Source organism: Callithrix jacchus, chromosome 18, assembly GCF_049354715.1.
Source record: "Callithrix jacchus isolate 240 chromosome 18, calJac240_pri, whole genome shotgun sequence".
NCBI classification, from domain to species: Eukaryota; Metazoa; Chordata; class Mammalia; order Primates; family Cebidae; genus Callithrix; species Callithrix jacchus.
The window spans coordinates 32,251,599-32,277,382 of NC_133519.1; the positions used below are offsets into that span (position 1 = coordinate 32,251,599).

Sequence of the window (25,784 nt, forward strand, 5' to 3'; positions counted from 1 at the left end):
CTACTAGACCATGACTGATGGAGTCATGAAAATCTTTTAAGAGATCATTCATGACACTTTAGGGATACTGTAAAGGATTAATTAGGTGGGGGAATCTAAATTCAGGTAGGATAAGTGAGTTAATAGTGAGTGGGAAAACAGAAGCTGTGAGTAGAGACTTCTCATAATGTAAAAATGAATGGACGGAGAAATGGCATGATGTAAAGAAGAAAGGGCTAGGGAAGGTTTTTCGTGTATCTGTTTATTTAGGATGAGGAAGAATTCAGCCTATAAACATGTTCAACAGAATGTACCAATGGAAAATTAAAGAGTAGGAATTTAAGGCTCAGAAACAATAACCATTGGAGCACTATCTCAGGGAAGTCAGGTTTAGCACTGGTTAAAACCTGTGAAAGAAATAGGGACACTTGGTCGGGCGTGGTGGCTCAAGTGTGTAATCCCAGCACTTTAGGAGGCCGAGGCGGGTGGATCATGAGGTCAAGAGATCAAGACCATCCTGGTCAACATGGTGAAACCCCGTCTCTACTAAAAATACAAAAAAATTAGCTGGGCATGGTGGCACGTGCCTGTAATCCCAGCTGCTCGGGAGGCTGAGGCAGGAGGCAGGAGAATTGCCTGAACCCAGGAGGCGGAGGTTGCGGTGAGCCGAGATCGCATCATTGCACTAAACTTCGTCTCAAAAAAAAAAAAAAGGAAAAAAGAAATAGGGACACTTATTCTGAAACAGAAATGAAAAATGTAAAGTTGGTGGAAAACAGAGATAGAATTAGTTATAGAAAACAGGAAAGCTAAGACAGGTGACATCTGAGGGCCCCTCTTTTCTGGGCAATCTATGATGATGCAGTATTTGCTAATATAGTCATAGGAAACCAAACATGATTTCAGATAAATGCAAAAAGGGAATAAATTTGAGTTGTGAGTTTAACTTTATTCCATGAAATGGGTGTTGAGAAAGAGATTTTCAGAACTCTGCAATTCCGTCTTTTATCTTGCAGTAATGAGTAGGATAGATAAGAGAAAAAGAAAACCACTGTATTTGTGGAAACTGCAATGGTCTAGAGCAAGACTGAATGAGGGTCTGACCTGAGCAGAGAAGAGTGAGGCTAAATAAGCAGATGCTGCAGAGAGTCTCTTCATGTATTTATTATCTGCACCATGCTCAGCTTTATATAAGGCACAATGGAGACTGTACAAAGAGCAGAGAACATATTTCCTACCTTCAAGGAGCTCACAAGCTAGCTGGAAAAGAGCAGAGATATGTAGCAAAGACTGGAGTATCGGAAACACTATCAAACTAAGGGTCAGACCCAGGCTTCTAATCCCTGCCTTCCACTAACTCAGTATCAGATAATGCATCACATGACTTATTTTGTCATCTGCACCTCAGCATCTTAATTTGACCAATGAAGAAGTTAAAAATTGATGGTTTCTTTGGTTTCTAAATACCATTCTTGAATAAAAGGAGCCAGGATTCTTTGCAGAAATACCTAATGTGAGGGCCGGGGCAGGTAAAATAGAAGAAGCTGGAGGATCTTGTAGTGCCAAAAGGAAGGAAGTGCTCAACACACAAATGGATGGGGGACACAGAAGCGAACCCAAAGGAGTTCCCAGTGGCCAAAGTTGAAGTAATTTGTTCAACAAAATAAACAACATGGCATTAGATTATAAGCCAAAATATGAAATACTAGTTGACTATCTTTATCTGTAATGTTTGGGGCCAGAAGTGCTTCAAATTTCAGATTTTCTCAGATTTTTGGAAATTTGCACATGTACAATGAGATATTTTAGGGATGGAACCCAAGTGTAAACATGAAATGCATTTATGGTTTTTATACACATAGCCTGGAGGTAATTTTATACAATATTTTTAATAATTTTGTGCATGAAATAAAGTTTTGACTGCAACCCATCACATGAAGTCAGGTGTGGAGTTCTCTACTTGTGGCATTATGTCAATGCTCCAAATGTTTGGGATTTTGGCGCATTTGGGATTTTGGATGATCAATCTGTGAATCTATATGAGTGCACACCAATATAAATAAATGATTGAATAAAAATAAATGAATATAAAAGTTAAATCTTCCTTACAGAAGAATTTCAAATAATATATGTAATTACTCTCTCCCCTAGAAAAAGGTGAAACTTGTTACTCCTCTACACATACCCTGAGAGTGAACTAGGCTTAGTGCCTCAAACCTAAGCAATAGAATAGGGAAAGGGAAAAATAGTAACTTTACACTGGAGAAACCTGGCCAACATGACATTAACCAAGTGATGAGGGTTAATATCCCCAGAGATGTCACCCTCAGTAGGATATGATGAGAAGGGCATTTCATCTCTGTGATCTTCTTCCCAGAAACTCATAATCCCAGGCTAATTACGTGAAAGACATCAGACAAACTCAGACTGGAGAACATTCATCAGGATACCTTTCCAGCACTCCTCAGGACTGTCAAGGTCATAAAAAAGAAAGAAAGAAGGAAAGACTGAGAGAAAAGAGGAAAGACAGAAACTGTCACAAACCACAGGAGACTGGGGAGACATGACAATTAAATGCACTGTGCTACCTTGAATCAAATCCTGGACTAGAAAAAGGACATTAATGAAAAAAACAGATGAAAACCAAATAAAGCCTGGAGTTCAGTTAATTTTTTTAAAAATTGATGGTTTCTAAAGTCTCTTCCAGCTGGTAGCTATAATAATAGCATTTATTATCTAATTGCTTCAAAATTGTGTTCATATTGCTTACAAAGTGCTAAGAGCACATGAAGTAAGGGAACTATTAAAGTAGAATGCAAGGCTTTAATCCAGTTTTTCCTCCCTCTCTCTTCTGACTTCCTGTAGTTGTTTCAGTGATGTAGTGTATGATCAGTTTATTTTCAAGGCAACAGTATAATAATGAGTCTGTTGTCTCTTATTTGTTACTTTCCCAAGTCAGTGCCCATCCTCTTTTCATAGTAAGAAGGAGCTCTAGTGAACCAACAGGTTTCCATCCGTTTGCAGTCCTGAGCTATGGGCCTCCCGTGCTGTGCTATCATGCTCTTACACGGTTGCTATGGTGATGGTCATGGTGGCAGAGCTACCTTTGGCTCACTTGATTTTCCTGGACAGTTTCTTTGCTTTAAAAAAAAAAAAACTATGCACACACAGTTTATGAAGGCCTAATGTGAAGTCATGCTGGCTCTGATTCATGACATTTTCCTGAGACTTTATAATGTTTCTTTTTTCTAAATAAGCAATTTCAGGTCAGGTAAAAATGTGAGTAAATCATGCCTGGCTCTTGTTCCAGATGTATCAATTTCTGTTCATTCCTGCTTTTTCCCCTCATGGCTTTGGGACAATAAAAATAAGCAATGCCTCCACTCTGGAGCCTTTCTGAGCATGTAATATATAAATGGTATACCGTGCAGGGAGCAATATTTCCCTACCTTGGTCATTACCAAGCGTTTTCTCTGGCAATTATCTGAAACAGAGCAATAACGTGGAGTAATGATCTTGGCACACTTGAGACCCTGGGAGGATCAAAGAGGCTGATGTGACAGTTCATGAAACAGGGAGGAAGCAAACCGTCCCCCACTGCCAACACTAACACAGCCCTGTGCTTGAGAGTCTGGGAGAACCCCGTTGCCAAGTGTCTGCCTGCATTTTCTTTGAGGAGTCCAGCCTCAGAGCAGGTCAGGAAAATTGTGGCTTTTATCAAGCAGACACTGTGGCTCTCTTTGAGGATGGGCAAAGTCTCACTCACTACTAGCAACTGCTACACATGTGGTCTTTTAAAGAGAGGACATGAATATTTTCATTAACTGGGAAAGAAGGTGCCCACATGAGACTTCATTTATTTGGGAGACTTAGGGAAGGCTGAAAGGGGCAGGATGTTTATAAAGAAATTAAGAGTGAGGACTCTGGAGACAGACTGCCTGGGTTTTAATCCTGGCCCTTTCAGTTACCATTCTGTACAACATAAGCAAATTCTAATCTCTCTGCCTAAGCACCCTGAAAGTAATGATAATACCCACGTCACAGGCTTTCCTGGTGATTAACATGTGAGAAGTACTTATAACACTGCTTGGCACATGGTAAGTCCTAAATAAATGTCAACTGCTGTCATTATGTTCAGGAGAGGATGGTGGTTTCCAAATCCTGGGCTTACACAAGGAGTTTTTCATAGATAGAAAAGACTGTCTTTTATAGTCCACAAAGGTAGAAAGTGTAGTCCTTGATGAGCCTTGAATGGACTTGGCCAAAGAAGTTTACATTTTTATGTAATTAAGAAATGGGTCCAGGTTCAGTTTTCTGCATATGGCTAGCCAGTTTTCCCAACACTATTTATTAAATATCCTTTCCCCATTGCTTGTTTTTGTCAGGTTTGTCAGAGATCAGATGGTTGTAGATGTGTGGCATTATTTCTGAGGGCTCTGTTCTGTTCCAGTGGTCTACGTATCTATTTTGGTACCAGTACTATGTGGTTGGGGTTACTGTAACCTTGTAGTATAGATTGAAGTCAGGTAGCATGATGCCTCCAGCTTTGTTCTTTTTGCTTAGTATTGTCTTGACTATACAGGCTCTTCTTTGGTTCCATATGAAATGTAAAGCAGTTTTTATAATTCTATAAAGAATGTCAATGGTAACTTGATGGGGATAGCATTGAATCTATAAATTACTTTGGGCAGTATGGCCATTTTCATAATATTGATTCTTCCTATCCATGAACATGGAATGCTTTTCCATTTGTTTGTGTCCTCTCTTATTTCTTGGAGCAGTGGTTTGTAGTTCTGCTTGAAGACATCCTTCCCATCCCTTGTAAGTGTATTCCTAGGAATTTTATTCTCTTTGTAGCAATTGTGAATGGGAGTTCACTCATGATTTGGCTCTCTGTTTGTCTATTATTGGTGTATAGGGATGCTTGTAATTTGTGCACATTTATCTTTTATCCTGAACTTTGCTGAAGTTGCTTATCAGCTTAAGGAGATTTGGGGCTGACATGATGAGGTTTTCTTAATATACAATCATGTCATCTGCAAACAGAGGCAGTTTGACTTCCTCTCTTCCTATTTGAATATCCTTTCTTTCTTTCTCTTGCCTGATTGCCCTGAACAGAACTTCCAATACTATGTTGAATAGCAGTGGTGAGAGAGGGCATCCTTGTCTTGTGCCACTTTTCAAAGGGAATGCTTCCAGCTTTTGCCCATTCAGTATGATATTGGCTGTGGGTTTGTCATAAATAGCTCTTATTATTTTGAGATATGTTCCACTGATACCTAGTTTATTGAGAGTTTTTAGCATGAAGGGATGTTGAATTTTATTGAAGGTCTTTTCTGCATCTATTTAGATAATCATGAGGTTTTTGTCTTTGGTTCTGTTATGTGATGGATTATGTTTATTGATTTGCATATGTTGAACCAGCCTTGCCTTGCAGATATGAAGCCAACTTGATCATGGTGGATAAACTTTTTGATGTCCTGCTGGATTCTGTTTGCCAGTATTGAGGATTTTCACATCAAAATTCATCAGGGATACTGTCCCAAATTTTTCTTTTTGTTGTGTCTCTACCAGGTTTTGGTATCAGGATGATGTTGGCCTCATAAAATGAGGTTGGAAGAAGTCCCTCTTTTTCTGTTGTTTGACATAGTTTAAGAAGGAATACAATACCAGCTCCTCTTTGTGCTTCTGGTAAAATTCAGCAATGATTCCTTCTTGTCCTTGGCTTTTTCTGGTTGGTAGGCTATTAATTATTTCCTCAATTTCAGAACTTGATATTGATCTATTCAGGGATTTAACTTCTTCCTTGTTTAGTCTTGGGAGGGTGTATGTGTCCAGGAATTTATCCATTTCGTCTAGATTTTCTAGTTTATTTGCATATAGGTGTTTATAGTATTCTTTGATGATAGTTCATATTTCTGTAGGATCAGTAGTGATATCCACATTATCATTTTTGATTGGGTCTATTTGATTCTTCTCTCTTTTCTTTTTTATTATTCTAGCTAATAGTCTAGTTATTTGTCAAAAAACCAGCTCCTGGATTCACTGATTTTTTGAAGGGCTTTTCATGTCTCTATCTCCTTCAGTTCTACTGTGATCTTAGTTATTTCTTGTCTTCTGCTAGCCTTTGAATTTGTTTGCTCTTGCTTCTCTAGTTCTTTTAATTGTGATGTTAGGGTGGGGTGTCGATAATAGATCTTTTCTGCTTTCTCCTATGGGCATTTAGTGCTATAAATTTCTCTTTAAACACTGCTTTAGCCCTGTCTCAGAGATTCTGGTATGTTGTATCTTTGTTCTCATTGGTTTCAAATAACTTCTTTATTTCTGCCTCAATTTCATTATTTACCCAGTAGTTATTCAGGAGCAGGTTGTTTAGTTTCCATGTAGTTGTGCAGTTTTGGGTGAGTTTCTGAATCCTGAGTTCTAATTTCATTGCACTGTGGTCCGAGAGACTGTTTGTTATGATTTCCGTTCTTTTGCATTTGCTGAGTAGTGTTTTACTTCCAATTATGTGGTCAATTTTAGAATAAGTGTGAGGTGGTGCTAAGAAGAATGGATATTCTATTGATTTGGGGTGGAGAGTTCTATAGATGTCTATTAGGTCTGCTTGGTCTAGAGCTGAGTTCAACTCCTGAATATCCTCGTTAATTTTCTGTCTTGTTCATCTGTCTAATATTGACAGTGGGGTGTTAAGACTCTCACTATTATTGTGTGGGAGTCTAAGTCTCTTTGTAGGTCTCTAAGAACCTGCTTTATGAATTTGGGTGCTCCTGTATTGGGTGCATATATACTTAAGATAGTTAGCTCTTCATGTTGCATTGATTCCTTTATCATTAGGTAGTGCTCTTCTTTGACTTTTTTGATCTTTGTTTGTTTAAAGTCTGTTTTATCAGAAGCTAGGATTGCAACCCCTGCTTTTTTTTTTTTTGCTTTTCATTTGTTTGGTAAATATTCCTCCATCCCTTTATTTTGAGCCTATATGTGTCTTTGCACGTGAGATGGGTGTCCTGAATGCAGCACACTGATGGGTCTTGATTCTTTATTCAATTTACCAGTCTGTGTCTTTTAATTGAGACATTTAGCCCATTTACATTTAAGGTTAATATTGTTATGTGTGAATTTGATCCTGTCATAATGATGCTAGCTGGTTATTTTGCCCATTAAAATCTGCTTTTAATTTTGTATTTTTACTTTTTATTGATACATAGTATTTTACATTTTAATGGAGGTAGATGTGGTATTTTGTTACATACATAGGTTGTGTAACAATCAAATCAGGATATTTGAGGTATTCATCACTTGATTATTTTTTTCTATGTATCGGGAACAATTCAAGCTACTCTCTTCTAGCTGTTTTGAAATATATAATGCATTGTTGTACCTATAGTTGCTCAACTCTGCAGTTGAACAATAGAAGTTGTACCTTTTATCTAACTGTATGTTTGCGCCTGTTAACCTACCTCTCTTCATCCTTGCTTCACCCACCCACTCACGCTTCCCAGCCTCTAGTATATATCATCTGTTTTTAAAAGCCTTTCCCATCTTTTCTCTCTCTCCTTCCCCTTTTTCCTTCCTTCTTTCCATGAATGAAGAGGTAATTAATACTCCCTCTCTACTAGATACTGTACCAGATGCTTCCATAGTTGTTTTCATCAGCTCGGGTGATTTTTGTTTGTTTGCATTTCTATAAAAGTGCCACTGCCGATGATGATGTTAAAGAACCCCGAATAAAGCAACATAACAGTCATTTCATGAAGTTCTCTTATAAATGCTCACACTTTATAAGAAAAGTACTATTACAATGCTTCTCAAGGGATTCTCTGAGCATTCTTTGATGCCTTCATGATCTCCATTTTCAGTGCACCAAGTCGCCTCCAAGGAGAGACCCTGGACAATGACAATCTCTGGTGTCAACTAAGATTCTTAAGAACTGTATCCTGGTTGTGATTCCTATGTCACCTGAAGGTAAACCAGTAACTCAGATTATCTTATATTTGGTTTCTTAAACTAATATTTTATGAATACATGCCACACACTGCAAAATAATTAAAACATGTATATGGACAAATCATTTCAATTTTGAATTCTTTAATAAAAATAATAGAAATGACATTTAAGTTAAGATTGAAAAAAGTTACTCTTTTAGTGCTGAATTCAATTCTTCCTTCATGGAGTTTTCTCACATCCTTAAGGAGCTAAGAGTAACTTTTAAAAATAAACAACTAAGTCACTGGAAAGTAGATATTAACCAAGAGTGATGCAAATTCTGTGCATTCTATGAGTTAATTAAAGAGACCATCTCATAAAAGAGCAATGCTGAAAACTTCTGCAGAGACAATGTGGTGCAGTGGAGAAAGCATTGATCTCAGTGCCAGCTGTGAGAGAAAACGGACAATACCTTGTTATTACACCACTGTTATTACACCACTAATTACAACAGTAGCATATGAAGAGACTATTCAGGCTGTGATCAATTGAACCCTAGAAACCTTTCTGGTATTCGCTGTGAACCTTAGTCTCAAAAACCACAAAACAAATCTGTTAGTCCATTCTCACACTGGTATAAAGATAATACCCACGACTGGGTAATTTATCAACAGAGAAAGTTTCATTGATTCACAGTTCTACCAGGCTGGGATTGCCTCAGGAAACTTACAATTATGAGGAAAGAGAAGCAGATACCTTCTTCACAAGGTGGCTAGAGAGAAAAAGTGTATGTAGGAGGAAATGTTAAACACATAAAACTATCAGATCTTGTGAGAACTCACTATCACAAGAACAGCTTGGGGGAACCACCCCCATCATCCAGTTACCTCCCACCAGGTCCTGTCCTTGACACATGGGTACTATGGGATTACAATTCAAGATGAGATTTGGATTGGGGACACAGAGCCAAACCATTTCAACAAAGGAGAATTATATATCTGTTTCAGTCTAGGTCCAAGTTTATATTTCTCTAGAATTTTTATCCTTTTACTGCGGGGGAATATTTTCTTAAACATGCTTTTAAGAAAGTCACCAAGGCAAAAGAGAAAAAGGAATAGGACAGTCCCAAAGGAGCTGAGGTATAGAATAACTGGTCTTTCAGAGTATTTCCAACAGACTAGTCAAGAGCGTAGCATTTGTGGAAGAGGAGCATGAAAAGAATATCATGGAAAGGGAGGAAAACCTAAAACAGCAGAAAGAAAAAGAATTAAAAAGAAAAAGAAGCACTATTAAGGAAAGACAATTAAAAACATGAAAGCAGCAAAAACAATAAAAGTAGTAAATGTAATTATAGGTTGTATATAAAACTGTTCTATTTGATTTACTCAGCAGCTCTTTGCGTTCTGTAAAAGAGTTATTATCCTCCCCATTTCATAGATGAGGAAACCGAGGTCCAGAGACTTGCTTAATTACATAGCAAGGAGTTGAAGTTTTCTGCCTTATGATTTAAGAATATTCTCACATGGAAAAGGGAAAAGATAAGACAAAAAATTGAGAGATAGGAATAAAGAGAAAGTGGTGATTAATAAACGTTTGTTGCATGAGCGAGAAAAATGTATATAACAGGAAAGTCTGAAAATACAAATTTCAACTTCAATGGAGAATATTTCTCTGGGCTCACTACACATTTTCAAGACTGGTTCCTGACTCCCACAGATATCATTGTGGATACGATATAACTCAGTGAAATAAATCCCTACTTTTGTTTATAAATTAAGAGATTAATTAATAAATAGTAAGTCAATTATTATTATTTGTCAACCACAGTATCAGTCAGGGTCGAGGCAGGAAAGAAATGGCTCATTCAAAGGGTAAATAGCATTTAATGAAGGGACTGTTTACACATCTGAAGGGAAAATAACCAAGGGATTGGTCATAAAGGGAAGTGTTCTTCACTCTTGGGCCCCAGTGCAATGAATAAGAGGGAGCACAGACCCCAGGAAGTGCTGCGGCCTTGAGAGAAGGCTGCTTGACAGAAGCTGAGGTCTCTGGATCTCTGATAGGAGAATTTAGCCATGATAGTGACAGTAGAGAGAAGGATGCTGTGCCAAATACCTTCTTTTCCAAAAAACTATAAAATCAATAATTTAAAATAGGAATAAGGGGAAGAGAGGAAAGACTGTACTACTTCAACAAAATGTGGAAAAGGAGGAAAAAGCATCTTTCTTAAGGTGAGAATTTAGAAAATGGGGAAATATATATAAAGTTGAGTTACATTTACCAGTTTTGTCCATTCATTCTGCAACAGTGTGATGAACTTACTACACTGCAGTCATTCAGAAACCTTGGGGTTAATGTGACAATAACACAAAACCCCTGCCCCCAAAGATATCAGTCCACCAGGAGGGACATGCAAGTAAACAGCACTAACAAAACCAATATAATATCATGTTATAAAAGAGATACACACATAATTCTGTGGTGCAAAGAGAGCAAGTGCTATTCTTGGTAGAATTGGAGATTTTCAAATGAAAGGGTCATCTGAATGGCATTTTAAATTAGCAGTTTTGCAAGACCATGAAATAAAGGCATTTCAAGTATAGGGAGTGGCTTGTGTGCAGGTGTGGAAACTCTAAAGGTACCTGATGATGTAAGGAGCTGCAATAATTCAGCATGGCTTGAGTTTGGCAGGGGTGGGGGTTGTGGGGGAGTATTATGCTAAAGACCATTAACTTGACTTTAAATAACAGTTGTAGATTTTAAAGCAAGGAAGTGATATGGTTACATTTATGTATTAGAAAGATCATTACTGAAGTATTGTTTCTAATTTAAGGAATGGAAGGGGTGGGGAGGAGGAAGAGTTAAGTATCAATTTATTTCCACTAAATTTCTGTCACTTTTTTATCTTTATTGTATTTGCTCGATTTTTTAAAAAGGGGGCATTTTAATCTGAGGCAAGAAGGAGAAAAGTGCAGAGTGAAAGATGGGGTTTGTTTTCAAACATTCTGGGGAGGTGCTGCAGGTAAAGGAGCTCTCCTGCTCAAGGACTGACCTTGGTAGAACCTTGCCCACCCATCTACATTCAGGGAATTTCACTTCTCTTTCCCTTCTGGATGTGGCCAGCCCACCACCAAAACAAGGGAAGAGATATGGGAATGAAGATTCGTCCCCTACGCAGTGCATCATTATTGGCAAGTGAGAAGCGGAGCTGGGAATTTGAGAAGCAAACCAATGCCTTCTGCTTCTCTTCATTAGTTCTGACAACAGATGGAAAAGAGGCAAACCCTCACCTTATGTGGTCGCTTCTGATACTCAACTGGGAACCTCATTCTCAGTAGCTACAGATTTCCCTAATTGCTCATCTTAACTTAACTTGACACTGCATTCTGTTGCCTTTCATGAGAAGGATCTTGGGAGGCTGTAAACCTATGTTGCTGTGGGAAAAATGTATTGCTGTAAATAGAGCAAGAGAGGAGCTGCAGATTTCCAATCTCACAGCTTGTTCACTTGTGGAGACTGGGTTGCAATCTGCTCTTGAAATCTTTGGGGTGGGCCTTGTTTCTGAGGAAATAAAGAGGCATCAGAACCTCCCAAGTGAGTGAAAGAATGATTTCCAGATACTCAAATGGAGTGGCCTTCTGGCTACATTAGCTGGATGTGCTTGGCAGTCTTTCCATCTGGCTGGCCAGTATCCTGAGGTTAGCAAAGCAGAAGGCAAATCTTTGGGGAGTTAAAAGACATGTGCACGTGCCAGTATTTTTGACAAATGCTCAGTTAATTGTTTTCTATGATTCTTCTCCTGAGACACAAACTGTGTGCACCAGGCACCAAGAACTATCCCCTCCCACCACCCCAGATCCCAAGGGAAACTTCATAATTACACACATTTGGGCCAAGCATCTACCCCACAGGAAATGGAAAGATCAGGCCCTAGGGATGAAAGAATGATGCAGGGCATGGGAAAGCAGAGAAATCTCCTCAGTGAGAAAGAAGACAAATTCACATCAGCCTGTGAGCTTATATACCAGTAAGAGAAATTCAGAATTTCTTGTTAGGATACTAAGGAAATGGTGGTCAGAAGAGGCCTGGGTAAGTTGATGAAAAATCTGTATTGTTCTATATCTGGTAAACAATTTAGTATTTGGAAACCACAACATTCCAGGATAGAACTCAATTTTGGATCAGTTACTGGAAATAGTGGCATATGCAATGGGTTCCAAAACAGATTATGCATAAGTAGAGATGAATCAGGGGTCTAAACTCTAAAATCCATGATCTTCATGGATGTTTTTTTCCAGATCTAGCCCTTTTACGATTTTGTCTCTTTGTCTGTAGAAAAGCTTGTTCTGCAGCTCTTTCTGGTTATGTTTAGCTTTGACATTTATTCATCAACTATCTGTAGTTGTACACTGTGTAGGATGTTTGCATACTCTGCTTTTGTTGAGTTAGAAAGGTTTAGAAGATGTAGCCCTCTGAAGGAATGCTAACTAGATGAAAATCTCACCTGTATACACCCGTGTTGCTTATTAGAGCAACAGACTGGAATGGTAAAGAGCCCCAGTTCTACTACTGATACTGCTGGAGAACTGGCTTCAGTGAAAGATAACTCAATTTCAACTTATGGTATTTTTGTCAAATGTTTTGAATCAAGAGATTTATGTACTAGGTATAAAATCTAATCTCTCCATATATGTTTTTAAAGTAATTCTCATTTGCGTCCACTAAAGGTAGATTTTATAAGCAATGACAACATAATATGCTAAGTTAATTTTAAAATCTGCAATCTAAATAAGTTTCTTTAAGAAAACTAAGTGGCTGAGTTACTTATTAAGGATTAATTATCCATTCTCTTTGAAATTCAAAATTTTCAGAAAGAATAAAAACTCCTCAAAAAATCAGTTGAATTTAAAAGGCATTGAAATCATAAAGGTAAAACAGATATGTAGATGGTTAATGGAATTTACATGCCTGAGAAAATCTGTAAATTGCTTTAATAAAATGTTGACTGAAAGAACAAGAGTACAAGAGAAGCAAGTATCAACAAAATAGCAAACACACAGAAAACAACTTGAACAAGAAAGTTGTTATTAGGGAATAAATGAGTCAGACGAGAAGCAGTATTGGTAAACTAAAGTTTAAAAATTTGACCAAGACATTCAATATAATAATTGGAAGTGGAATAAAATGAAATAAAGGCAAGAAAAAAAGTCTGAGCCAAAGGCAAATAAAGGAAAGAGATTGAGCTAATTTTTCCTTTACAAAAATATTTTAACAATAAAAATACTTGGTTGGGTATGGTGGCTCATGCCTGTAATCTGAACACTTTGAGAGGCCAAGGTAGGCGGATCACCAGATTAGGAGTTCAAGACCAGCCTGGCCAATGTGGTGAAACCCCGTCTCTACTAAAAATACAAAAAACTAGCTGGGAGTGGTGGCATGCACCTGTCGTCCCAGCTACTCGGGAGGCTGAGGCAGGAGAATGGCTTGAACCCAGGAGGCGGGAGTTGCAGTGAGCCGAGATTGCGCCACTGCACTTCAGCCTGGGCAATAGAGGGAGACCTTGTCTCAAATAAATAAATAAACAAACAAATAAATAAATAAAATTTTAAAACTATGATTGTTTAAAATCGTATTAACTTATTTTGAGAAAAATATGCTTTATTTTGTTTTGGCTTGTTTTTCAACCAGGAGATAGCCAGGTCTGTGTGAAATAGAAGTACTAACTAGAAAAGTTTGTTGAATTAAAAAAAAATCACCACGGCTCTGAAATTAGTATAGGGCTAATTAGTATAAGGCTATTTGCATAGAGAGTGTACTTTAATAATCAGTAGTAAAACATTCTCATATACTTTGAAAAATTAAAAAATCCCTCACTGAAGTCTCTTCCACACATGTGTCCTGGGTTCTTTTTTTTTTTTTTTTTTTTTGCTGAATTTTTCCATATTAACAAACTAAGCTGCTCTTCCTTTCATTCCTTTGGCCACAGGACAGATGAAATTCACCAAAGTCTCTACCACAGACATTCTCAGATGGTGCTAATAAAAAGAAGAAACCCAAACCACAATTGGTGGTCCACATTGTGAGAGTTGCTTAATATCATCACAAAGCAATAATTATCCACAGCATGCTTGGTGGCTCAACATTCTGAAAGGCAAATGTCAAGGGCATATAGTCTCAACCATGTTGCTAATGGCAGTTCATGTTTTGTGTTGGGTGGTCTTGTGTTCTGCCTGGTGGTCTTTCTTCTGCCTGCTATGACAGCACTAATGATTTCATGTACACAGTATTCACTTGTCTCCCTTTAGTAATGCATGACAAGTCATAAAAGACAGACTGCCCAGAAATGACACTGCAGTATTCCAGACATTTTCTCTCTTGGTGGTGACAGTTCCAAATCAAGCTGGCTCAGTGCTTTAAGTCAAAGCATTTGTCTTAAGTAGCGGTTCAAAATGCAGCCTTAGATCTGGAAATTCAAACTAGGCTTTTCTCACTTCTGCCATCATTGCTGGTAGTAAATATTTAACTGCTGGACCACAGCTAGCAGATTATGATAGATGACACAGAATAGAATCCAACTCTTTCTTTCCTAGCTGTGAAGAGCTCATCTTTTGGTTAGAGAGATTTCACTACCTTTTAATAAGCATAAGTAGGCCATTTTACAGACTTTCTTCCACATTCATTCAGGGTTTCTTTCTCAAATTCCCACAAAAAGTAGCAAGGGAAGCTTCATACCTGCATAGAATATCAATATAATTTCTGTTCAGAGGATCAAAGTATCACATACTCAAAAATCAATTCAGGCAGTTATCCCAGTTTTAACTCTAAAGAATATATTAGAAGGCCAGGCGCAGTGGCTCACGCCTGTAATCCCAGCACTTTGGGAGGCCAAGGCGGGTGGATCACGAGGTCAAGAGATCGAGACCATCCTGGTCAACATGGTGAAACCCCATCTCTACTAAAAATACAAAAAAATTAACTGGGCATGGTGGCACATGCCTGTAATCCCAGCTACTCAGGAGGCTGAGGCAGGAGAATTGCCTGAACCCAGGAGGCGGAGGTTGCGGTGAGCCAAGATAGCGCCATTGCACTCCAGCCTGGGAAACAAGAGCGAAACTCTGTCTCAAAAAAAAAAGAATATATTAGAACATTATTTATCAGAACCTGACCTATAATGCTGTGTAGGGCAATCAGACCAAGAATTTACTCTCAATAGACTTTTGGGACCATCAATTAGATTAGGTTTGGGGAATTCATTGCTATTCCCCATAAACTACCCATCACAAGTGATCTTCCTGCAAAATCCTACACTCTACCTCTACCATGCCATTTTATTACTTTTGGCCTTTTATTGTGGTTAAATTTTCATATTCATTCTTTTGTTAAATGAACATAAATTGAGTCTATTGAACCTCTTAAGGCCGAGAAAAAGCTTCTAGAAAGGAATGATACTTGAGCTAGCCATTCTAAGTGCTTTTATCACATCCTTAAATATTTGATAGAGAACCTGCCATGCTGTATTGTGATAATTTTGCTTCATTATCTGTTTCTTCTCCTTTATTATAGGCTCCTTGAACGCTGATACCAGACATATTTATCTTCCCATACCAGTGTCTAAACACGTGCTTGGTCCATAGCACAGGGGCAATACATGTTTTAATTAGTAGATTAAACTTGGCCCATTGGAGACGAGAGAGTGATTACAAGGACAAATAAGATTTCGTTTTATCCCTCAAAGTCTTTCTAAGTTAGCACATTGCTAGGTACAGAGTAGTTGCTCAATAAATGCTGGCTGGCTAGTCAATTCTCAGACAGTTATTTTTCTTCACATGGAAAGACAAAGCTACCAAAATGAATATATACCAACAAAGCCAGTTACAGTTTTATTTTGAAATAGCAACACCTTTCCTACCCTCACTCAGGACCCCAAGTACTAATAACAAGAAAGAAACAAAGCATAGGAATTGCTTATCATGCCAAGCATAACATCTGAAGCCAAAACTGAGATAGTCTAAAGCCAGGAAAGGATATTTTAAACTAGAACCATCTTGGATCAAACAAGATGTTTGGTTCTTAGTACTTCTGGTCTCCAATATTCCTCAACAATTTCCAGTTAGACCTTGACAATTATGTGATAAAATAAATATAAAAACACTTTAACACTGTATAACACACAATGAAAATATAAGTGCTATAAATAGAACCTGTGTTTCTGCATTTAAAATACATGGACCAATTTGGCAAGTGCATACATGAAGAAATAGTGATTTGAGGCATTTCCTAATTCATTTATACTCTTTTTTAATTAAGTAACTTAAAGCATGAGAACTATTGTAAAGTCAGAACTAAAAAGGACCAGAGAAAAAGAGGAAGTAGATGACAGAAGAGTAGAATATTGTAAGAGGAAAGTACTTAGTACAGACTTACACAGCCCAATAGAGAAAAGTAGAAACTGATTCAACATCTATTAAACAGACTTTAACTGAGGTCACTGAGTGTCTCTGAGGTCCCAGGCATGAAGCTAAGAACTGTGAAGCACATCAAGATGAATAAAATTCAGCCTAGTGAAAGAAAGCTTGTAGTCTGTGGGTTGGGGGCATGGGGGTGGAGGAAGGGGGAAAAAAAACAAGCATGTATACAAATATATCAGGAGGCAGAAGTAATCAGAGCTGGAAGGGAAGTTCAGATAAAGTTCTGTCATAGTTTAAAGAGAGAAAATGTCTATTCATTGAAGGATGCTTCAGGGTAATTTCATAGCGGATATGTTACGTAAGCTAAATCTGAAAAGAAATTCGAGAGGTAGATAAAGGATGAAGAATACTACATTCAGAATTAACAGTCTGAGAAAAGCATAGAGGTAGGAAACTTACTATGTTTAATAAGCGTCAAGTACTCCATTTTGTCTAAAGTTTAAGGTATGCATGAGGACATAGTGAGAAATGAGGCTGAAGAGCCAACTGTGGCTAGGTTGTCAACAGCCTGGAATACTAAGCCAAAGGATTTGGGCTTTATTTAGTCATCTTTGGGAGCTACTCAAACTATGATAAGGTCATAGCTGTATTTTCAGAAGCTTAATCTAGAAACAATAAAAGAGTAAGTTAGGTGAAAAAAGATTGGAAGTGGGAGATAAATTTAGATGTCATTATTTTAAAAACCAGTACAAAACTTAATAAACATCTTCAAGAAGGAGGTGACTGCTATAATGTTATCATATTTGCCATGGTCTACTCATGCTGCTGTAATACTATAAACTGAGTGGCTTACAAACAACATAAATGTATTTCTAACAGGTCTGAAGGCTGAGATGTTGAAGACCAAGGTGCTGTCAGATTTGATGTCTGGTGAGGCCTGCTTTCTGGTTCATAGATAGTGCCTTCTCACTGTGTCTTCACATGATGAAAAAGACAAGGCAGCTCTCTAGAACCTCTTTTATGAGGATGCTAATCTTATTCATAAGGGCAGAGCCTAATCATCCCCCAGTTAGCCCAACCACCGACTACCATCACCTTGGGTGTTAGAATTTCAACATATAAATTTTGAGGGGACGTGAACATCCAAACCACAGCAATAGTATTAAATGTGACAAATACTGCTGTCTTGTTTAGTAAGTGTAGGAATGAGCCATGAAAGATTAGAAGGGAGGCTTGTATGAATTGGTACTGAGGTGAACAATGATGCCTGAAGGAATTTAGTGTCAGGTCTGAACAAACAGGGTAGGAGCAAGGTGCTTGCATGCTTAAGTCAAACATAGGGTCTCATAACAGAACCAGGAAGGAGGTAGGTGAAACATGATGCCAAATAGAAGCCTTCAGCAATCATTTCCTTCCATAGGAATACCAAATTAGATAACTGTTTACACAAGAAGGCATGTTCATAAGAACGAAAAATCAGGTGAGAAATCATGGTACCTGATTTTAACATCATAGCAAGCAAAGAGACACTGAAGAGAATAAGCAAGAGTCTTGAATTGCTGACACCACCCCTCCTCCATTCTCCTGTAGCAGCCCTGTGGCCCAGATTGAGAATCCTTGTACTTGCAAGAGGGAGAGTGCAAGGATTGTAGTACTTCAAATTGGGACTAGGTACTGTCCTGTCACAGTGGAAAGCAAGATTGGGCAGAATTCAGCCAGCACTCCTGAAGAGAGCATTTAGACCAACCTTAGCCAGAGGGGAATCACCCAACCCAACAGTGGGAACCTGATATCTGGCAAGTCCCACCACTGAGGGCTAAAGTGTACTGGGGTTTTAAATAGACTTGAAAGGCTGTCTAGGCCACAGGTACTGCAATTTCTGGGCAAGTCCTTGTGCTGCGCTGGGCTTAGAACCAGTGGACTTTACCTGCAGTCCTACTGACATACCAGCCAAGATGTCAGTCCCTCCCCAACTCCAAGCAGCACAGCTTGCAGCTCCAGGAGGAGCTCTTTCCCTCTGCTTAAAGAGAAGAGAGAGGAGGGTAAAGAAGGCTTTATTTTGCAACTTGGATACCAGCTCAGCCACACTAGAACACCTAGCAAAGTCTTGAGGCCTCCATTACAGGCCCTAGTTCTTGATTGACATCTTTAAACACACCAAGGGCCAAAAGAGAACCTGTTGCCTTGAAGGGAAGGACCTAGTCCTGGCAGGGTTCATCATCAACACTCTACTTTCAGCAATGGAAATAATCATCCAGACAGAAAATCAACAAAGTAACACCAGATTTAATCTGCACTATAGACCAAATAGACCTAACAGACATTTACAGAACATTTCACACTATGGCAACATAATACACATTCTTCTCCTCAGCACATGGATTATTCTCAAGGATAGATAATATGTTAGGCCACAAAACAACTCTTAAAAGTTTTTTTAAAAATTGAAATAATATCAAGTACCTTCTCCGACCACAATAGAATGAAACTAGAAATAATAAGAAGAGGAACATTGGAAACCACAGAAACACATGGAAATTAAACAATATGCTCCTGAATGTCCAGTAAGTTAATAAAAAAATTAAGAAAATTTGAAAAATTCTTGAAACAAATGAAAATGGAAACACAATATACCAAATATATGGGATACAGTGAAAGCTATAATAAAAAGAAAGTTTGTTGCAATAAACATCTACATCAAAAAAGAGAAAACTTCAAATAAACAACCTAATGCATTGTATGCATTGTAAAGAACTAGAAAAGCAAGAGCTAAAGTTGGTCTTTTAAAATTAACATTAACAAACCTTTAGCCAGACTAAGAAAAATAGAAAGAAGATTCAACTAAATGAACTCAGAGATGAAAAATGAGACATTACAATTAACACTGTAGAAATTCAGAGGACCATTAGAGACTACTATGAGCAATATATGCCAATAAATTGGAAAACCTAGAAGAAATGGATGAATTCCTAGATACAAAAAACCTACCGTGATTAAATTGGGAAAAAATCTAAAACCTGAACAGACCAATGACAAGTAGCAAGATAGAAGCATAATAAAACATCCCCCAGCAAAGAGAAGGTCAGGACCTACTGCTATTTTATACCAAGCATTTAAAGAAGAACTAATATCAATCTTACTCAAACTGTGCCAAAAATTAGAGGAGGAGGGAATACTTCCAAACTCATTCTGCAAGACCAGTATTAGCCTGATACCAAAATGCAGAAAAAGACCCATCAAAACAAACAAACGAAAAACATTACAGGCCATGATCACTGATGAACATTGATGCCAAAGTCCTCAACAAAATACTAGCAAATTGAATTCAGCAATGCATTAAAATACCATTTATCATGACCAAGTTGGATTTATCCTTGAGATGCAAGGATGATTCAATGTATGCAAATCAATCAATATGATATATCATATTAAAAGAATGAATGAAAAAAACATATGATCATTTCAATTGACACTGAAAAAGCATTTGATAAAATTCAATATCCTTTTTTAATAAAAATTCTAAAAAAACTGGGTATACAAGGAACATACCCCAATAAAATAAAAGCCATATATGACAGACCCATACCTAGTTTCACACTGAGTGGAGAAAAATGAAAAGCCTCTCCTCTAAGATCTGGAATACAACAAAGATCCCCATTGTCACCACTGTTATTCAACATAGTACTTGAAATTCTCACAGCAGTTATCAGAGAAGAAAATAAAGGACATCTAAATTAGAAAGAAAGAAGTTAAATTATTCTTGTTTGCAAATGATATAATCTTATATTTGGAAACACAGACTACACAAAAAACATATTAATATTAGAACTGATAAATTCAGTAAAGTTGCAGGTATCAACTGCAGTATCAACAACAGTATCAACATATGAAAATCTATTGCATTTCTGTATGAACAATCTGAAAAAGAAATGAAGAATGTAATTCCATTTATAATAGTTAAAAATGAGATACCTAGGAATAATCTTAACCAAAGAAGTGAAAGATCTTTACAATGAAAAATACAAAACATTGATGCAAAAAATTTACAAGGGCACAAAAAATGGGAAGACATTTGATGTTCATGGACTGGAAGAATAAATATTGTTAAATTGTTCATTCCACCCAAAGCAGTCTATAGATTCCATGTAATCTCTATCAAAATACCAATGAAATTCTTCACAGAAATAGAAAACACAATTCTAAATTTTAAATAGGACCATGAAAGACTCAGAATAGCCAAAGCCATCCTGAGCAAAAATAAACAATCTGGAATAATTGTATTACCTGACTTATTATTATACTATAGAGCTATGGTAATCAAAACAGCATGGTAATGGCATAAAAACAGACACACAGACCAATGAAAAAGAATAAAAGAAACAGAAATAATTCATACATCTGCAGTGAATTTTCAACAAAGATGCCAAGAACAAACAATGGAGAAAGAACAGGCTCTTCAATAAATGAACCTGGGAAAACTGGATATCCACATGCAGAAGAATGAAATAGATCCCTATCATTCACCATATACAAAAGTAAAATCAAAATGGATTAAAGACTTAAATCTAAGACCTGGAACTATAAAACTGCTACAAGAAAACATGGGAAGCTCTTCAGGACATTGGTCTGAGCAAACATTTTCTTGAGTAATTTCTCCAAAGTACAGGCAATGAAAGCAAAAATGGCCAAATAGGATCACATCAAGTTAAAAAGTTTCTGCATAGTAAAGGGTACAATCAACAAAGTGAAGAGACTACCTACAGAATGGGAGAAAATATTTATAAACTACTTATCTGACAAGGGAATTAATAATGAGAATATATAAAGACCCCAAACAACTCAATAGGAAAAAATGTCATAATGTGATCAAAAATGAGCAAAAGATTTTAATATAATTTTTCAAAAGAAAACATGCAGATGGCAAACAGGTATAAGAAAATGTGCTCAACATCACTGATCATCAGAGAAATACAAATCAAAACTATAATGGGATATTATTTCACTCAAGTTAAAATGCTTTAATTCAAAAGACAAGCAATAACAAATACTGGCAAATATCTGAAGAAAGGAGGACACTCGTACACTGATGGTGGGCATATAAATTAATACAGCCACTATGGAGAACAGTATGCAGGTCCCTTAAAAAACTAAAAATAGAAATATCATGTGACCCAGCAATTTCACTACTATTTATCCAAAAGAAATGAAATCAACAAGTCAAAGAGATGGCTGCACTTGCATATTTATTGCAGCACTATTCATAGTAACCAAGATTTGGAAGCAACTTAAGTGTCTACCAACAGATGAATGGATAAAGAATATGTTGTATATACACACAAAGGAGTACTATTCAGCCAATCAAAAGAATGAGAGATCCTGTCATTTACAATAATATAGATGGAACTGGAGGACATTTTGTTAAGTGAAAAAAAGCCAGGTACAGAAAGACAAAATTTGCATATTCTCACTCATTTGTGGGATCTGAAAATTAAAACAATTGAACTGATGGAGATAGAGAATAGAAGGATGGTTACCAGACACCGAGAAGGGTAGTTGGGGGGTGATATGGTTTGGCTGGGTCCTTACCCAAATCTCATCTTAAATTGTAGTTCTCATAATCCCCACATGTGATTGGAGGGACCCAGTGAGAGGTAATTGAATCATGAGGCCAGTTACTGCCATGCTTTTCTCATGATAGTGAGTGAGTTCTCACAAGATCTCATGGTTTTACCAGGGGCTTTTCCCTTTTGCTTGGCACTTCTCCTTGCTGCCACCATGTGAAGAAGGAGGTGTTTGCTTCCTCTTCTGCAATGATTGTAAGTTTCCTAAGGCCTCTCCAGCCCTGTGGAACTGTGGGTCAATTGAACCTCTTTCCTCATGAAATTACCCAGTGTTGGGTATTTCTTCATAGCAGCATGAGAATGGACTAATACAGTAAATTTGTACCAGGTAATTTGTACCAGGTAATGAACCAGGTAAATTTTACTGTATTACTAATACAGTAAATTTGTGCTCTAAACATACCGAAAAATGGGGAAGCAACTTTGAAACTGGCTAATGAGCAGAGGTTGAAATAATTTGGAGGGCTCAGAAGAAGACAGGAAAATGTGGAAAAGTTTAAAACTTCCTAGAGACTTGGAGGGCTCAGAAGATAGAAAGATGTTGAAGGGTTTGGAAGTTCCTAGGGACTTGTTGAATGGCTTTGATCAAAATGCTGATAGTAATATGGACAAGGAAGTCCAGGCTGAGGTGGTCTCAGATGGAGATGAGGGACTTCTTAAAAACTAGAGTAAAGGTCATACTTGCTATGCAGAGACTGTCAGCATTTTGCCCCTGTCCTAGAGATCTATGGAACTTTGAACATGAGAGAGATGATTTAGGGTATCTGGTGGAAGAAGTTTCTAAGTGGCAAAGCTTTCAAGAGGAAGCAGAGCATAAAAGTTTCAAAACTTTGCAGCATGACAAGGCAGTCTAAAAGAAAAACCCATTTTTTATATAAGTAATGAAAAGCCAAATTCTAATGCCAAGACAAGGGGAAAAATGTCTTCAGGACATGTCGGAGACCTTTGCAACAGCCCTTCCCATCACAGGCCTGGAGGCCTAGGAGCAAAAAATGATTTCCTGGGTCAGGTCCAGGGCCCCCCTGCTATATGCAGCCAGGAGACCTGGTGCCTTGCATCTTGGCTGCTCTAGCCATGGCTAAAAGGGACCAAGGTACAGGTCAGGGCATGTTTTCTGAAGGTTCAAGCCCCAAGCCTAGACTGCATGAGAACAGACTAATACAGGGGGTCAGTGGAATAGAGGTAGTTAGTGGCTACAAAAATATAGTTAGATAGAATGAATAAGATCTAGAATTTGATAACACAAAAGGGTGACTACAGTCAACAATAATTATTGTACAATTTAAAATAACTTAAAGAGTATAATTAGACTGTAACATGAAGAGATGATAAGTACTTATGGTGATAGACATCCCATTTACCCTGATGTGATCATTACACATTGTATGCCTGTATTATACAATTAAGCACATTGTAGCATATATTAGAAGGTAATAAGTTCTATTTAATAGATAAAATGGATCAGAAATGGAGTTGGATTTGAGGCAATTTACAGTTTTAAAAAGGAGATCAGGGTAGGCCTGGTTGAAAGGTGTAATTTGAGCAAAGGCTTGAGAGAGAGGACTAGTGATCCATGTGGGTATTTGAGAAACAAATGCCTCAAATAAAAATGCTAATCCAAAGGCTTTAAGGCAGAACGTTCTTGCTGTGTTGTAGAAAAAAAATGAGACCAATATTGCTAGTGAAATAAATGAGGGGGATAATATTCAAGGATGAGATCAAAGAGTGGGATCATTAAGGGTCTTTTGGCCATTATAAAGACTGACTTTTTCACTGAGCAGTATGTGGAGTCACTGGAAGATTCTAGGTCAAAAAGTAACATGATCTGACTTGTATTTTACGAGCATCACTCTAGTTGCTGTACTGAAAATAGACTTTAAGCAGTCAAATATGAAATCACAGAGGCCATTTTGGAGTCAAGTATAGTAATTCAAGTGAGGACAGATAATGTCTTGGCTCAAATTAGTAGTAACAGAGATGGTGAGAAGTGATCTGATTCTAAATCAGTTCTGATCCTAGAGCCAACATGATTTCATGGTGAATAATATATGGAATGAAATAAGAGAGGGGTCAAGGATGATTCAGTATTGTTAGTCTAAGCAACCAGAAAGATACAGCCACCAAAAATGGAGATGGAGAAGATTACAAATGGGGCAGGTTTGGGGAGGGTGATTAGGAATTCAATTTTATACCTATTATGAGCATATGAAAATAATACAGAGACATTTGAGGTGTAAGAGAGAAAGGTAGCGAGATAAATTTTGGAGTCTAGTATATTCATGATAGTGAAAATTATGAGATTGGATAAATTCAGGAAGCAAATGAATGTAGATAGAGAAGAGAATCCAGATTGTTACACTATTAATAGTTCTGGAAAAAGAGGAGGAACCAGCAAAACTAGGAAAGCAAAAGGTAGATCAATCAAGTATGGTGTTCTGGAAGCTAAGGGAGCAGAGGGTGTTGAGGAAGAAGGATAATCAACTGTGTCAAATGTTATGCCATATCACATAAAATGAGTACTGAGAATGACAGACCACTGGATTTTTCAGCAAGATCAGTGACTTTGGCCATGGAGTAGTTTTCTTGGAGTGGTGAAAGCAAAAAGCTGAATGGAGTGAGATTATGACAGAATGAGAGGGAAAACAGTAGAGATAGCAAGCATATACAACCCTTTTGAGAAGTTTATTTTATAAAGAGGAGCAGAAAATTAGGTAGTAGTAGAAGAGAAAGTCAAGTAAAAAGGGAATTTTAGAATTTTTTTTATTGGTTTCTATTATGGACTGAACTGTGTTCCCTCAAAATTCATAGGAGGTATATATGGAAACCTAGTACCTAGGAATATGACTGTATTTAGAGATAGGGCCTTTAAAGGGGAAATTGAGTTAAAATGAGGTTGTTAGGGTTGGCTTAATCCAATCTGACTGGTGCCCTTATTAGAAGAGGAAATTAGAGCATATAGAAATGTATACACAGAGAGGAGAACTATGACACAGTGAGAAGACAGCGATCGACAAGCCAAAGAGACAGACCTGGAGGGAAACCAAACCTGTCAATTCTTTGATATTGGACTTCTAGCTTCCAGAACTGTAAGTGATAAATTTTTGTTGTTTAAGCCACCCAGTCTGTGACATTTCGCTTTGGCAGTCCAAGTAAATTCATATAGTCTTTTTTTTTTCAGATAGAAGAAATAAAAGCGTGTGTGTGTGTGTGTGTGTGTGTGTGTGTGTGTGTTTAGGGCAAAAAAGTTTAAAAATTGTAACTAAGAATAGAGAGGAGAGAACAAATGGAAGAAATGTTGAGAAGGAAAATATGGCTGGGGTCTGTCTTTACTATTCATTTTTTGAGCTACTCTCAGCCTGACGCCTCAGTCAAATTCTAAAATAAATCTTTCCTGTTTTGTTTTTTTAACAACTATTGTAGTAGAATCAGTAAACTTAATAAGGAAGAAGAGAAGATTCTACCAAATCTAGATTTCTAGAAAACTTGTGAATCCATTAAAATGAATAGATCAGAAAACGAGAAACTGCTTTTAAGTAAAGGAGAAAGAATCAAGGAGACAGGAAAAAAGAAATGAGATGAATTTCACTTTCTCAACGAGTAGTCTGAGTTTGGTACGACACTTAGATAGGGACATTCTTGTGGGTGTTGAAACTGTTGAAAAAATTTAGCAAAATGCAATGAAAGAGATGTCGTAAGTCTACAAGTGAGTCTTCTGTTAAAGATTATATTTTTCATAAACAGTTTGCTTATTATAAATAGTTCCTGCTAGTGCCACCACCACTGACTTTACTTTTTTTTTCTTTTTTTGAGATGGAGTCTTGCTGTGTTCCCAGGTTGGAGTACAGTGGTG

At 37.4% G+C, this 25,784-nt stretch overlaps 2 long non-coding RNA genes across 5 annotated transcripts in view; one reads left to right on the forward strand and one right to left on the reverse strand.

The window, feature by feature from the left end:
* LOC103789138 (uncharacterized) overlaps positions 1-25,784 on the forward strand; it is a 278,802-nt gene that overhangs the window by 231,199 nt on the left and 21,819 nt on the right. For 3 of the 4 annotated variants that reach the window (XR_013529546.1, XR_013529545.1, XR_013529543.1), the window contains one exon: positions 7,839-8,637. This is a non-coding gene — a long non-coding RNA (uncharacterized LOC103789138). Of the gene's footprint in view, positions 1-7,838; positions 8,638-25,784 lie in introns of those variants that run through there. The other variant, XR_013529544.1, reaches the window with a different exon arrangement.
* LOC144580265 (uncharacterized) overlaps positions 1-25,784 on the reverse strand; it is a 97,026-nt gene that overhangs the window by 21,229 nt on the left and 50,013 nt on the right. The gene's annotated exons all lie outside the window — the stretch shown is intronic.